At 38.5% G+C, this 15,134-nt stretch overlaps 1 pseudogene; it reads left to right on the top strand.

Annotated features, from left to right (window-relative positions):
• The first annotated feature begins 13,825 nt into the window (after positions 1-13,825).
• LOC126765617 (small nucleolar RNA U3) lies at positions 13,826-14,028 on the top strand (annotated as a pseudogene).
• The last annotated feature ends 1,106 nt before the right edge of the window (positions 14,029-15,134 follow it).

The following is a 15,134-nucleotide window of genomic DNA, read 5'->3' as shown; positions in this document are numbered from 1 at the left end:
ATTGCTAGTAGCACATAGATCAAATTAATGCGTTGATCAGCGTCCCAAAGCGTAAGTGCATGCACAACACTACACTCTGGAAGAAACCAAGGTATGAGTGCCGCCCCACACACATACACTTTGGTTCCAATCGGTTCGGGTGAAAACCAAAGGAAACACCCTAGCCACCTTGGTCGGGTTCGAGGCCCATCTAAAACCTCTGCCGTACTCTGGGTCCGGCACCCGGCCGCAGTGCGACTCCACATTGGACAATTGCCCTTCCTGCATTTAGGTTTAAACCACAGCCACCACGAATCTCCCCAAAGGGCCAAAACCCAATGAGCAGACTGAAGCGAACTTCAGGGGCGGCTGCTCCCCGTGGTACCATGTTTTAGTCTTTGGTGTAACCTGTAGCCCAAGCTTGCGCTTAAGCTACTGCCAGTCGAGCCCCCAAAAATTCCGAGGAATCTTTAAGAACCCGACTGTATGATTTTTTTTGTTATCCCTTTAGATTTTAGAATTTGTTATATAATCGCAAACCCATTTAAGAATATGACATCATTTCGAGCTATTTTTATAGCACTGTTCCGACTTAGACCATGTTGACAATTATAAACAGACCTGTACTTGTCAGACATAGTGCATTTGGCTTTTAGTCGCCTCTTACGACAGGCATGCCTTGCCGCGGGCATATTCGGTTTCCCGCCCTACCCAAAGGGGGTCCCCCCTACCCGCAGGGGGAACCAGTGACAACAGTACGCCGCACAGCCGTACTCTCACCGAGCAAATAAATTCGCAACAACTACTTAACCACACCAATTGGCCAGTGACAACAGTACGCCGCACAGCAGTACTCTCACCGAGCAAATAAATTCGCTACATACATCAACCAGCCTAACTGCACCTAGCACCCGGACTAGGATCTAGTAAAGGAACTCAACCTTAAAAAAGTCCAGCAGGACTTTATTTGAGGGGGAGTACTGCGGGCACACAGACAAAACGTCCCACATCTGGCAGCACTGTTTGTCAGTTATTCCATTATTTCATTCTCTTTATATTCTTCTTGGAAATTTACAGTTTCAACTGAATTCTAAGCTTTTAGTTTTAAGAAGCGTCACTTCTTGTATAGACGCCAACAAGAGAAGAAGTCTTTTGAGTTATCTTAATAAATAATCTGTAATTTTATATTATTGTGGTGTTTAAGTCGCCACAATAAAAAGGATCTTTGAGAGCCTTGATCTATTAGTGCTCTTAGTTTGAATAAATCACCCCTATGTTCTATGGTGATGACCGCAGTGGGTAAAAGAATTTTGCTTTCATTTTTTGAATGAAGCGCTTGAATTTTTCCTGCTTTAGAGCAACATGGTTGTTCTTCCCTTTTTTCGGGATTTGAGGTTTCGGGACTACTTGATGTAGTTGTAGCGACTAACCCAATGGTTTTTTGAAATTGATTTTGCTTCATATTTTGAAAGATGGTAATATGAAGCAGTGAGTGATGTCTTCGTTGACAGTACATACAATTAAATTTGCTTTCACAGTCTTTTGTCGTATGAACATTCGTCAGACAGTTGATGCAAAGTTTATGTTGTCTGACAAGATTATTCCTGCTTTTATTAACGTGTCTACTGTATTGTATGTTATTGCTGGCTTGAGGTTTGATCAAGTTTTTACTTGAGTAATTTTGATGACTTTTTAGGTCATTCTATATTTTTGTTGTCAATTCGCTCAGCTATCTCGTATTGAGCAGTGAGGAATGCTTTCATTTGTTCCCATGTGGGCATTTGTTTCTTTCCACAAGTGATTGTTCCCATCGTAGTAACGCAGCATCAGGGAGTGTTTCTGCACAAATAGTTACTATCATAGGGTCCCACGATTTTGTGGAAATATTTAGTGTTTTTAACACTGATATGCAATTAGTCACTGTCGAGTATAAATTTTCAAATTCCTAGCTGGTTTCTTTTTGAGTCTCTGGTAGATGTAATAATGTTTTTATTGGGTTTTCTATCATAACCCTTCTATTTCCGTATCTTTCGACCAGTGCTTCCCAAGCCAGCTTAAAATTGTCGCCATTAAAAGCGAATCGCTTGACGATACTGTCTGCTACCCCTTTTGCTTTGTACCTTAGATGGTATAAGTTTTGTGCTTGTGAGAGTTTAGGATGGTTTATATAAACGGAAGTGAACATGTCCCGGAAGGACGGCCATTGATCATAACATCCATTAAAAACTGCAGTATCACAAGCTGGTACTTTTAGATATATGTATGCCTTTATCTAGGTCTTCTTTTGGTATTGTAACTACTCTGGGAGGGGGAGTAGTGGCTCTACTTGGCCTTACTAAACTTATTTGTTCATTTATCATTCCCTTTGTTAACTCATACTGATCGCGGCAGTTATCACACTTGGCTGTCGCCGAAGTTTTTGCGTTTTCTGAGAGTTCTGCGTCGTCAGTATCTAGTACTGTATCGTACGCTGCCAGAAGGCGTGCCCAGAGATTGTTCACACTTTCTAGTTTTATATTCAAAACTGATTCTGTGATGTCGGAAGCTTGAAATCTTGTGCAATATCTTATAAAACTATCACTTTCACTGTGCCTTGTGGTTTATCTTCATCAGCCATTTTCGGAATTTCTAATGATAGAGGTGTTTTTGGCTTAACCTCTCTTGATTTGTCAAATTACATTAACTTGAATAGAGTTTGAAGCTTTTAGCTTAAAGTTTTGTGGTTTTGATAATTGATACAAAATTAATATTGCTAAAGCAATGTAGTTAAATAGAAAGAGTATAAAGTATAAATTTTGTAAACAGAAGATTTGTTTTTGTAAAAAGAATATATTTTTTGCAAAATATGTTATGTGATAAAATTTTTCGATTCGCTACCGCAAAGATTAAAGTTTTTTTTTCTTTTTCTTTATGTAAAAGTTCGATACTTTTTTCGTTTTTTTTAATGTGACTGAAAATTTTTTGAAGTGTATCAAAGTATCTTCAGTTCACTCGTGCTTATTTTGTATATTTGTATCTGCAAACGAATCAGAACGCGAAAGAAAAAATACAATACGTAAAATTGTTTGTATGTATCTATTTATTATCATATGTTTGCATATGCATATGCTTTATATACACCATATGACGTTTTCCTTTTTGTTTTGCTTTGCTCGAATCTCTTGTAGGTATGTAATTGTTATATATGTATGTATATATGTTATAAAAATGTTACATATAACAATTCGCTAATCGCACATAAATTTATTAAAACGCGGAGAAATAGTAGGAAATAATATATATGTCGGAGCGCTTATGCTTGTATTTTGTATGTCACTGTAAATGCGTATGTTGAAGTGCTAATATTCTGTAGGTAACTGTATGTGGCACAGCGTCGTTTGAAGTAGGCGACGCATTGGCGGCATATATTGCGGTACTATAGAATGTAAATGCGCAAATAAGCATAGTAACAGGACTAGAGAAACTGTTACTGAGTGAGGTCTGATCGTATTCTGGGAACAGAGTGAAGAGACTCAGGAACCGTTAGCTACTTTTAGAGCAATGAAGAGGTGCGTATATTATAAGGCGCTATGTCCTCGCAGAATCAGTTCAAGAAGTGATCTTGATAGGAGCAGAACTTCCTGTGCTCGTATAGTGAAGTTATTGAGTAAAGTGTAAAGTGTAAAACTGTGAAGTGTGAAGTGTAAATCTGTGAAGTGTTAAGTAATAAGGAGACATCCATAAGCAAATCCTCTACAGAGTCATCAATGAACCAAGTCCCCGACATATATATATGTTTATATATTTATGTAAGTATGTATATGAGTTGAACTATATACATAAATGTGTATGTACTAAATAATTTGTTCGAATTCGAAGAAAGAATAATTGAAATGTAATGTGCAAGCCAAGTGCGATAACTGCCGCGATCAGTATGAGTTAACAAAGGGAATGATAAATGAACAAATAAGTTTAGTAAGGCCAAGTAGAGCCAGAGTAGTTACAATACCAAAAGAAGACCTAGATAAAGGCATATATATAAAAGTACCAGCTTGTGATACTGAAGTTTTTTATGGATGTTGGAGGATGGAGTCATGTGTAGAACTTCACGCAAGTGAGGAAAGTTCTCTAATCGCCATTCACTTGGGAATGGCCAGAAGCGATTCATTTACACATGACTCAAGAAGCTCACTACTTCCGGTCTTTGACCAAGTATCCTCTGGGTAGCCTAAGAACATCCGTTCGAAGGCGAGCTAAAGTGAGAAGGCGAAGCATCCCCTACATAGGGTTGTGCGCTGTGTTTGGGATCCGCCACGTAAAAAACTACCAACAGCCTTGGAAGAGAAACCACCCAATTGATGACGACCATGGCAAACGAAATAAGGACTACGATATTAGGGCATGCACCTGGAATGTCCGGTCCCTTAATTGGAAAAGTGCCGCTGCCCAGCTGGTTGATGTCCTCGTAAAAATAAAGGCTAACATCAGCGCCGTCCAAGTATAGCGATGGACGGGACAAGGACAGAGACAAGTAGGTCCTTGTGGCATTTACTACAGTGGCCATATAAAGGAGCGCAAGTTTGGTGTGGGATTCGTGGTGGGAGAGAGACTCCGTCGCCGAGTACTATCATTCACTCCGGTGAATGAACGTCTAGCCAAAATCCGCATCAAAGCGAGGTTCTTCAACATATCGCTGATTTGCGCCCACGCTCCGACGGAAGAGAAGGACGATGTGACCAAAGATGCCTTCTATGAGCGCTTGGAGCGCGCCTATAAGAGCTGCCCCCGCCACGATATCAAAATCGTGCTTGGCGACTTTTACTCCAGGGTGGGCAAAGAAGGTATCTTTGGCACTACGGTCGGTAAATTCAGCCTCCACGACGAAACATCCCCAAATGGGTTGAGGCTGATTGACTTCGCCGGGCCCGAAATATGGTTATTTGTGGTACTAGGTTCCAGTAAAAGAAAATACATCAAGCTACTTGGCTGTCTCCGGATCGAAAAGACAAAAACCAGATCGATTATGTTGTCATAGATGGAAGACACGTATCCAGTGTTTTAGACGTGCGTACGCTCCGAGGTCCTAACATCGACTCGGACCACTATCGTTTGGTAGCCAAGATTCGCACCCGCCTCTGTGCAGCAAAAAGCACACGACAACAAACACAAAGAAGGTTCGACGTAGAGAAGCTGCAATCCCAACACTCCTGCTCTCTGAGAGCACTCGTCAACAACTCGGTGTAAGGGAGCTGTGGGACGGCGTTTCAAACTCCTTACGTACAGCTGCTTCCGAAACCATTAGTCTTCAGAAAATACAAAAGAGCAGTTGGTACGACGAGGAGTGCCGTGTCGCAGCGGAGAGAAAACAGGCTGCCTACTTCGCAACGTTACGATCGACTACAACACGAGCGAGATGGAATAGATACCGAGAGTTGAAGAGGGAAGCGAGACGCATTTGCAGGCAGAAAAAGAAAGAGGCCGAAATGTGTGAGTACGAAGAGCTTGATAAGCTGGCTGACAGGGGTAATGCTTGAAATCGATTATTTTACGAGAAAACTCGATTCTTGAGTAGAATCGGAGTCGAGTTTACCATCCCTACTGGCAGCCATCGCGTGCACATATACATAATAACCTCCGCACAATAACCACTGACTTTCTGACTTTCTTTTTCACATTTTCGAAAGTTTTTCAGTTGAAAAAAAAGGTTGCCTCAGAATGACACACCCTAATATACATACATTTGTTGTATGTATGTACTCGAATTTCCATATATGTATGTATATAACATAGGTACATACATATATACATACATACATGTATATACAAACATATGTATTTGAAATAGAACAAAAGTGCACTAGTAAATCAGTGTTTAGTGGATGATATACAAACCGAACTCTGTCGATCATTTTAATCACTTCGGGTATTTTCTGCTGATACGAACGTTCATAAACAAATCAGGTATAAGCTGATCGCTAGTGATTCAAAGTTGTTCTCTATCGCTGATTTGAAGACAAACAGTGCGTTTCGTGTACATTAGGGTGCTTCAAAAAAAAACATTTTTTTCAACTCTTACCTCCTCAAATGTTGGTGATTGACAAACAAAAAATCCTCCCCAAGCCAGGCGCTGTAGCTTAACTCTAAGGGGCTCGCTACTTTTTTTTTAGGTTCCCAGACATTTAACATAGGAATTTTCGTTTTTTCATTCAAACTAAAATTTCACCAACTAATTTTCCTTTCTCAAAAATAACCATCACATATTCATACAGTTGGCTTTTCAAACTTCAAAAATTCCCGCGAAGGGTCAGCTCGGCTAATACCAAACACTCTGATAATCTAACAGGTCGTCGCCTTTGCATTTACGACACTTCAGCGAAAATTAGTTTTTAAATAGATTCAGGAGCGGACATATCCGTCATACCGAGGTCGACGAAATTAGCCAGAGCACGTCCATCATCTTTGTCAATGATTGCTGCAAATGGCTCTCCTGTACAAACATTCGGTGAAGTCATACTTAAGTTAAATTTAAACCAACGCCGTGAATTTCTTTGGAAGTTCATAATCGCCGACGTCTCGCAGGGTATACTTGGTGCGGATTTCTTAAGTCATCATGGCTTGATTGTCGATTTACAAGGTCAACGTCTCGTAAACCGAAACATCCTGGTCAAAACGTCGTGTTTAGTAACACAACATAGACATCCAACGAATATATAACTATAATTTTTACGCAAAATTGTTCGGATATTTTAAAGGAATTTTGTGAAATCACATGTCCGTCACGACTAGGCATACGTACAAACACGTCAGTAGTTCATCATATTTCAACTACTGGCCCACCAGTATGCGCACGACTACGACGCTTATCACTGGAGAAACTCGCAGCTGCACGTGCAGAATTTGAACTCCTGATCAAGCTCGGTATTTGTCGTCCTTCGAATAACAGCTGGGCCAGTCCTTTGCACTTAGTTCGCAAAGCTGACGGATCTTGGAGACCTTGTGAAGATTATACCATACCGATACCATTCCTTCAAGATTTTTCAACAATCCTAGCAAATAAAATTATATTTTCCAAAATAGATTTGCAGAAAACGTTTCATCAGGTGCCGATTCACCCCGATGATATCTGTAAAACCGCCATTACGACGCCGTTTTACGGACTTTTTGAATTTACTCACATGAGTTTCGGATTAAAGAACGCTGCGCAGACGTTCCAGCGTTTAATTAATGAAGTACTTCGAGGCTTGGATTTTACATTTGTGCATTTAGATGATGTTTGCATCGCATCAAAATCGATTGATGAACACAAACAGCATCTTCGTATTGTATTTAACCGTTTTCGAGATTACAATTTAACAATCAATGTTGCCAAATGGCAATTCGGAATATCTCAACTCGATTTTTTAGGTCATTCAATTACGAAAGACGGTATTCGCCCATTGCCAAGCCGCGTCGAAGCGCTAGCAAACATGAAACCGCCCAAGATTGCAAAAGAGCTTAAACGTTTTCTGACAATGCTCAACTTTTATCGGAGATTTCTTCCAAACGCTTTAGGGTTACAAGGCCCTCTATTCGCCTTGATTCCCTATGATTCCTGGAAATAAGAAAAACGACAGCACCATCTTGAATTGGAATGAAGATACTAAACGCCATTTTGAAGCTGCGAAAGCCCAACTAGCAAACTGTGTTATGTTAGCTCATCCACTACCTGATGCAGAACTTTCATTGTGGGTAGATGCATCCGATTTTTCAGCTGGAGCAGTTTTAAATCAAATGGTAGATGACAAACTTCAACCATTAGGATTTTTCTCAAGAAAGTTTTCATCAGCTGAATTGCGACACAGTACGTATGACCGTGAGTTGACTGCGCTATACAGCGCCGTTCGTCATTTTCGTTACATGTTAGAAGGTCGTAACTGGCACATTTACACCGACCATAAGCCACTTATATTCGTATTCCGACAACAACTGCATAAGGCTTCAGATCGTCAAGTTAGGCAATTGGATTTCATATCGCAAATCACTACTGACATCCGACATGTTCAAGGTAAAAGAAATGTAACCGCTGATCTATTATCTCGAACTCAATCACTTACGACCGCCATTATTGACTACGACGCCGTCGCCGTAGACCAAGAGAACGACGAAGAGCTACTAGCACACCTAAATTGCAGCATTCGACACTCACTAAAATTGAAATCTTTTATATTACCTCCAAGTACTAAAAAGATTTTTTGTGATATATCCACAGGACGAATACGTCCTTTTGTAACATCAAAATTTCGACAAACCTTTCTTCGGGTTACACACAATCTTTCGCACCGCGGCACGCGCGCTACTGTCAAGATGATGGTAGACAGATTCGTTTGACCAGGCATTGCGAAAGATAGATCCTTTGCTAGATGTTGCATATAGTGCCAAATGTCTAAAGTCATTTGACACAACGAAAGCTTATTCCAACGCAGAATAATTCCCAGTAGCCGATTCGGACATTTGCATATTGACATTGTCGGTCCGTTTCCAATATCGGATGGCAACCGATATTGTTTAACCATAATCGATCGATTTACTCGATGGCCAGATGCCATTCCGATTCCCAACATGACAGCTCCAGTTGTAGCAAAGGCCTTGCTAACCGGCTGGATTTCCCGTTTTGGAGTACCCATCGACACAACGTCGGATCTCGGTCGTCAATTCGAAAGCGCCATATTTAAACAACTGCTAAACTATTTGGGAGTGACCCATTTAAAAACAACGCCGTATCATCCACAATGTAATGGAGTAATAGAACGATGGCATCACACATTGTAGTTTGCCATTTTATGTCATAAAGTGGATCAGTGGACGACCTATTTACCTCTTATACTACTTGGACTGCGTTCAACATATAAAGACGACATCGGGTCCACTCCTTCTGAATTGGTGTATGGAACATCATTGCGATTACCTTCAGACCTTTTCATCGAACAACCCAGTAACCAGAGCCAAACAGAAATCTTAGTGGAGCTTCGTCGTATCATGCGAGACCTGCGTCCTGTTAGTACAGCCTGGCACACTAACCAAAAAGTTTTCGTTCATGGCGATCTCAAGTCTTGTGATCCTGTCTTCATCCGCTATGATTCAGTCAGACCGTCATTATCAGCACCTTATACGGGATCCTACAAAGTTTTGAGCCACTCACTTAAGTATTTCGAAGTGGAAATAAAGGCGAATAAAGTTAAAGTTTCCATCGATCGTCTAAAGCCAGTTTTTATCACAAATAAAAAATTATTAATTTTTACTCGAATACTCTTCAGTCTTTGAATTTGTCTTATATCTTTTGGCTTACATCTTTCTTAAAAAAGATGAAAAAAAAAGAATTTAAAGATGCACATTTCTAGCTTTGTCTAGCGACGTGTCACTGTCACAGTTACCCTATGCTTTGAATGTAACAAATACTTTTATTTTTCCAAATTTTCAAAAATGATATTTAAAAACCCCAATTCGGGCAAAAATTTCTGAAAATTGTGTCAAAAGTGTACAAGATATAGGGAGAAAATGGGTTTTTTCTATGTCTTTTAATAAGATGTCTTGTAAATTTACTATCAATTTCCTCAAAAACCGTATTGTGAGAATTTTGGAACTTTAGAATTTGCGTGGCTTCTAGTTCCTAAATTTTATATACTTAATATCGAAGATATTTTGTAAAAATTCACTTTTGTTCGAACCACCTCATGAAACTTGTAGGTAGGTAGATAAAGGGGGGCGGCAGAATATCCTTGGCCCCGGGCGCCCGAAGTTGTAGCTACGCCACTAGTCCCGAAATACATACAACATACATACATATGTATAATCGTATATGTGCATAAGAATTAAATTTATATATTTTATATACATATATCAAATTAATAAAAGGAACGGACTCACATTATTTTCCGCCAGGGGTTTTGGGTTATTGTGCTTATCCCTTTTTTCGTCCCTGTTTGTTCCTATGTTAATTTTATAAATATGTATGTCCAGCGCTGTCCCTGTTCATTAGCTTTCTCCATCCTTTGTCGTTCGTTGGCGTAGTCTCCTGCGACTCATATATGTTTATGGGTTTGTTAATTTATCTGTGATTATACTCGCCCGTTTTTATACTCTCGCAACAAAGTTGCTAAGGAGAGTTTTAAAGTTTTGTTTGCATAACGGTTGTTTGTAAGTCCCAAAACTAAAAGAGTCAGATATAGGGTTATATATACCAAAGTGATCAGGGTGACGAGTAGAGTTGAAATCCGGATGTCTGTCTGTCCGTCCGTCCGTCCGTGCAAGCTGTAACTTGAGTATCAATTGACATATCATGATGAAACTTGGTGCACGTATTTTTTGGCTCCATAAGAAGGTTAAGTTCGAAGATGGGCAAAATCGGCTCACTGCCACGCCCACAAAATGGCGAAAACCGAAAACCTATAAGGTGTCATAACTAAGCCATAAATAAAGATATTAAAGTGACATTTGTCACGAAGGATCGCATTAGAGAGGGGCATATTTGGACGTAATTTTTTTGGAAAAGTGGGCGTGGCCCCGCCCCCTACTAAGTTTTTTGTACATATCTCGGAAACTGCTATAGCTATGTCCACCAAACTCTATAGAGTCGTTTCCTTCAGGCATTTCCATATGCAGTTCAAAAATGGAAGAAATCGGATAATAACCACGCCCACCTCCCATACAAAGGTTATGTTGAAAACAAGTAAAGAAGGACTAAGTTCGGGTGTCACCGCACGTTTTATACTCTCGCATGATAAAGTAATAATCGAGGTTTCATTATCCGCCATTTACATATTTTTCAAATACCGTATTTGTGTAAAGTTTTATTCCGCTATCATCATTGGTTCCTAATGTATAAATTATACAGAGAAGGCATCAGATGGAATTCAAAATAGCGTTATATTGGAAGAAGGTTGTGAACCGATTTCACCCATATTTCGTACATATCATCAGGGTGTTAAGAAAATATTATATACCGAATTTCATTGAAATCGGAGCAGTACTTCCTGAGATATGGTTTTTGGTGGCAGTGGGCCGATTTTGTCCATCTTCGAACTTAACCGTCTTATGGAGCCAAGAAACCAAGTTTCATCATGATATCTCAATTTATACTCAAGTTACAGCTTGCACGGACGGACGGACGGACAGACAGACATCCGGATTTCAACTCTACTCGTCACCCTGATCACTTTGGTATATATAACCCAATATCTGACTATTTTAGTTTTAGGACTTACAAACAACCGTTATGTGAACAAAACTATAATACTCTCCTTAGCAATTTTGTTGCGAGAGTATAAAAATCACTAAAAGTGCATTAACGGACTAACGAAAAACGTCAGAAACACTAAATTTTACGGAAGAAATGGCAGAAGGAAGCTGCACCCAGGCTTTTTTTTTTAATTGAAAATGGGCGTGGCGTCGCCCACTAATGGACTAAAAACCATATCTCAGGAACTACTAATCTAATTAATTTAACAGCAAAATAAAAAAATATGTAAATGACGGATAATGAAAGCTCGATTATCACTTTATCATGCGAGAGTATAAAATGTTCGGTGACACCCGAACTTAGCCCTTCCTTACTTGTTGATTTTAGGTTTTATGTTTGTTGAACTTTGTTGTATTAATACCGCGCTCGTTTTGATGTTAGTAGGTTTTTTGTTGTTTTTTCACTCACTCTACAATTTCTGTTTCTTGTCTGTATCTTTTCACTTCCCTTCAGGTCACTTTCCTTTTTTCTTGTGTGTTCAACTTATGTGATCTTTCCGTGTGTTTTTGTTTTGTTTCTTTTTTCACCGTGACTTTGTAGTTTTCTATTTATTGAAGTTATACTTCTGATACGAGTTCGGAAAAGGTTGCGATAGTTTCAGGTTGCGCAACCTTGCTCAATATGAATCTACGCAACCTTGTCTGCGAAGATGTTCGAGCAGCAAGCGAAGCGGTGACAATCGGCGATCGTTTGTTCGTTTCTTTCGGCACAGCTCGGCTTTTCTACCAACAACACAATGTTGCCATGCTTATGCTGTTGTTGTTTTTGTAGAACAATGTTTAAATTTTTGGTTGTTGACATATTCAATTAAAAAATCAATTCCGTTGGGATTCGAACCTACGTACCTCCTACGTGCTCATCGTAACTTTTGAAACGCTTACCACCTAGACCACCATTGACACTTGTATTGCGTTGTCCTAGTTATGGTTTGGTTATGCATGAAAGAAATATACATATTCATATGTGTACGCATATGTATGTTTGTATGCTTGTGCATTATTTGTTTGGCAATGTATGCAAATATATGTACATATAAGTATATATGAATGTATGAACATGCAAGTCAATGCGCGCACATGTAATAAGTATATTGATAAGTGATGAAAATATGATTTCAATTTCTGAACGCGCACATGCGTATACATACACTCATATGAGCATGTGCAGATACACAAGATAGGATAGAAGATGTACATATGCCTTTTAACATCGTATACTATACAAATAAATATTTTTCTTGCTAATAGAAATTAAATTTATCACAGCAATATACATAATATACATATACATAATATTGCTGTGATAAATTTAATTTCTATTAGTAAGAAAAATATTTATTTGTATAGTATACGGTGTTAAAAGCAAAAAATTAAAAATTTATTCTGTCGAGATTCGAACCTGAGACCTGTGGTACCATCTTGACTTTCCAAGCGCTTACCACCAACACCACCATTGACAAGATAAGAACATAAGAAACATACGATGGTTCTAATAATTTTGTTTAAGTATAGAAATATGCTTTTGTAGAACATTTGCTTTCGCAAATATACAGACAAATGTGCAAACGACATAATATATGTATGAATGATTGTTTCGCATTTTGCTTCTACGCCGGTCAAATTTCTATACAAAAATCGGCTGAAATGTGTGAGAAAATAAAAAATGGACAACTAGGGCAAATAATTTTTAAAAAATTTATTGAAAATTAAATATAAATGAAAATACATGTAAATTTACTTAAATTTATTGAAATTTCGTTTCGCATTTTTCGGCACTTTCAAATTAATTAATATAAGTAAAATTCACGACTTAACCCGCACACGTATTATTCGCGCAAAATTTCCAACTTTATGAAAATTGGCGCAATTATTGACACTTCAATTTTATGTAAAGTTTAAAACATGTTTACATATGAATATATAATATATTTGATTTTGGCGCAATTATTAACACTTGTCTTAATATACAAAATTGGGCCAAAACGAAACAATGAAATAAGTACATACATAATTACTTTTGGATGTCAATATGGAAATGCCGACGGCAAAACGCAAAGGCATATATTGCACATATGTACATACATACATACATACAAGCGATTTCTTGGTTGAAAGCAAAAATTGAAGCATGAGAAATTGAAATGCCGACGGCAAAACGAAATTGCTTACATTCGTACATTGCGTATGAATCATGAAAAAATCATCATAATGTTTAGGTAAATCTTTTATATATTTAAAATGAGTTATTATAAAATAAGATCACATATTCAATTAAAAATAAATTCTGTTGGGATTCGAACCTACGCACCTCCTACGTGCTCGTCGTAACTTTTGAAGCGCTTACCACCAACACCACCATTGACACTTGAATTGCGTTGTCCTAATTATGGTTTGGTTATGCATGAAAGAAATATACAATGGATCGCCGATTGTTACCTCTTTCCTTGCTGCTGCTGCGCATATGTATGTTTGTGTGCTTGTTCATTATTGAAGTTATACTACTTTTTCTTTCCTTTGTCTTTCATTTCTGCGAATTCTCAACTATTTTATGTGACCTTTTGTTGAAATACCCTGCGTTGGCCGTTGAAAAATTAAGGCAAAACTTTACAGGATTATTTCTGTAGTTAGTCTTCATTTACATTTTTTGGAAATCGACCCGCGATGACGAGGTATATCGTTTTATCTGACAGCGAGAGGTTTAAGAAGTTCATTTCTAATTTTGTCTTGTGGCATATTAGAAATGATGTTTCTTCGAAAATCGTTCGCTTACAACGGATAAAACGACTTCTGAGTGGTGATTTTAATGAATAAATTCCTTTTGGTTGAAATGCTCTGCGTTGGCCGTTGAAAAGTTAAGACTATACTTCTCAGGATCATTCATTCCTTTCATTTCTTAAAAGAAATTAATGACCTTTAGAAATATGCATATTTGCATTATTTCGTTGTCATTTCCATATTCGTAGCAATGGAATTTCTATGGCATAAGTAAAGTAATGGCCGCCGATTGTCACCCCTTGCCGCTGTAGCAGCTTCGCCTACAAACATGTGTAAATATGTATGTATGTATACGTATGATCGTGAATACATATCGACGCAGATTTTTGCGAGAAGCACCAGAAAGTTGTGCAATTTATGATTTTTAGCTTTTGCCATCGTCGCGAAAAGACGACTTATTGGCAAAGGCATGCTCGGGGAGATAATAAATTATAATAAATTTATAAAATGTGAATTTAAGTTTTCTTCCATACAAAATGATATGCATTTCTTGGAATATCACTAAGGAGTATAACTTCATCCGCGCGTAGGGACTCCACGCACCTTTTTTTTTTTCTTTGTAGTTAGGTGCCTTTCGGAAAGCCTCGAAGGACCATTTGTTAACGTTGTGACACTAGTATACTTACTCGACATAGTATACTTTTATTTTTTTTAAATTTTTTTTTTATAGTAGGAGGAAGCATTGAAAGCTGGAGTGCGGGACTTTAATCCGCTAAACCTAACCTACTCCCACCTCATGTCTCTCCCACGGGACCACTGGACAAAGTATTACTTCATGGGAGAGAAGAAGCCGTTTGAGTCTCCTCTATTGCACGGACTGACTAGCGCCTAATATGTTCGAATTGTCTCAATTTAGTCATAATTTGGTTTGCCGCTGCGCTGACAGCTTTCCACTTTATAGAGGATTCGCACATAAGTGCTGTCAAATTTTCCACCGTGATACTACCTCCAAGGGTGGTTTTCAGCTTTTCCCTAATATTTGAAAACCGAGGCCAATAAAAGAATAGGTGTTCAGAGTCTTCTATACACTCTGTACACGTCGGACAGTATGAACTAAAGTCATGACGATATTTGAAAAGGTAGCTTCTGAAGCAACCATGCCCACTGAGTATTTGGGTATGGTTGAA

The sequence above is a fragment of the Bactrocera neohumeralis genome, unplaced genomic scaffold (genome assembly GCF_024586455.1).
Source record: "Bactrocera neohumeralis isolate Rockhampton unplaced genomic scaffold, APGP_CSIRO_Bneo_wtdbg2-racon-allhic-juicebox.fasta_v2 cluster10, whole genome shotgun sequence".
Classification (NCBI taxonomy): domain Eukaryota; kingdom Metazoa; phylum Arthropoda; class Insecta; order Diptera; family Tephritidae; genus Bactrocera; species Bactrocera neohumeralis.
This window is presented reverse-complemented; position numbering and strand designations above follow the sequence as displayed.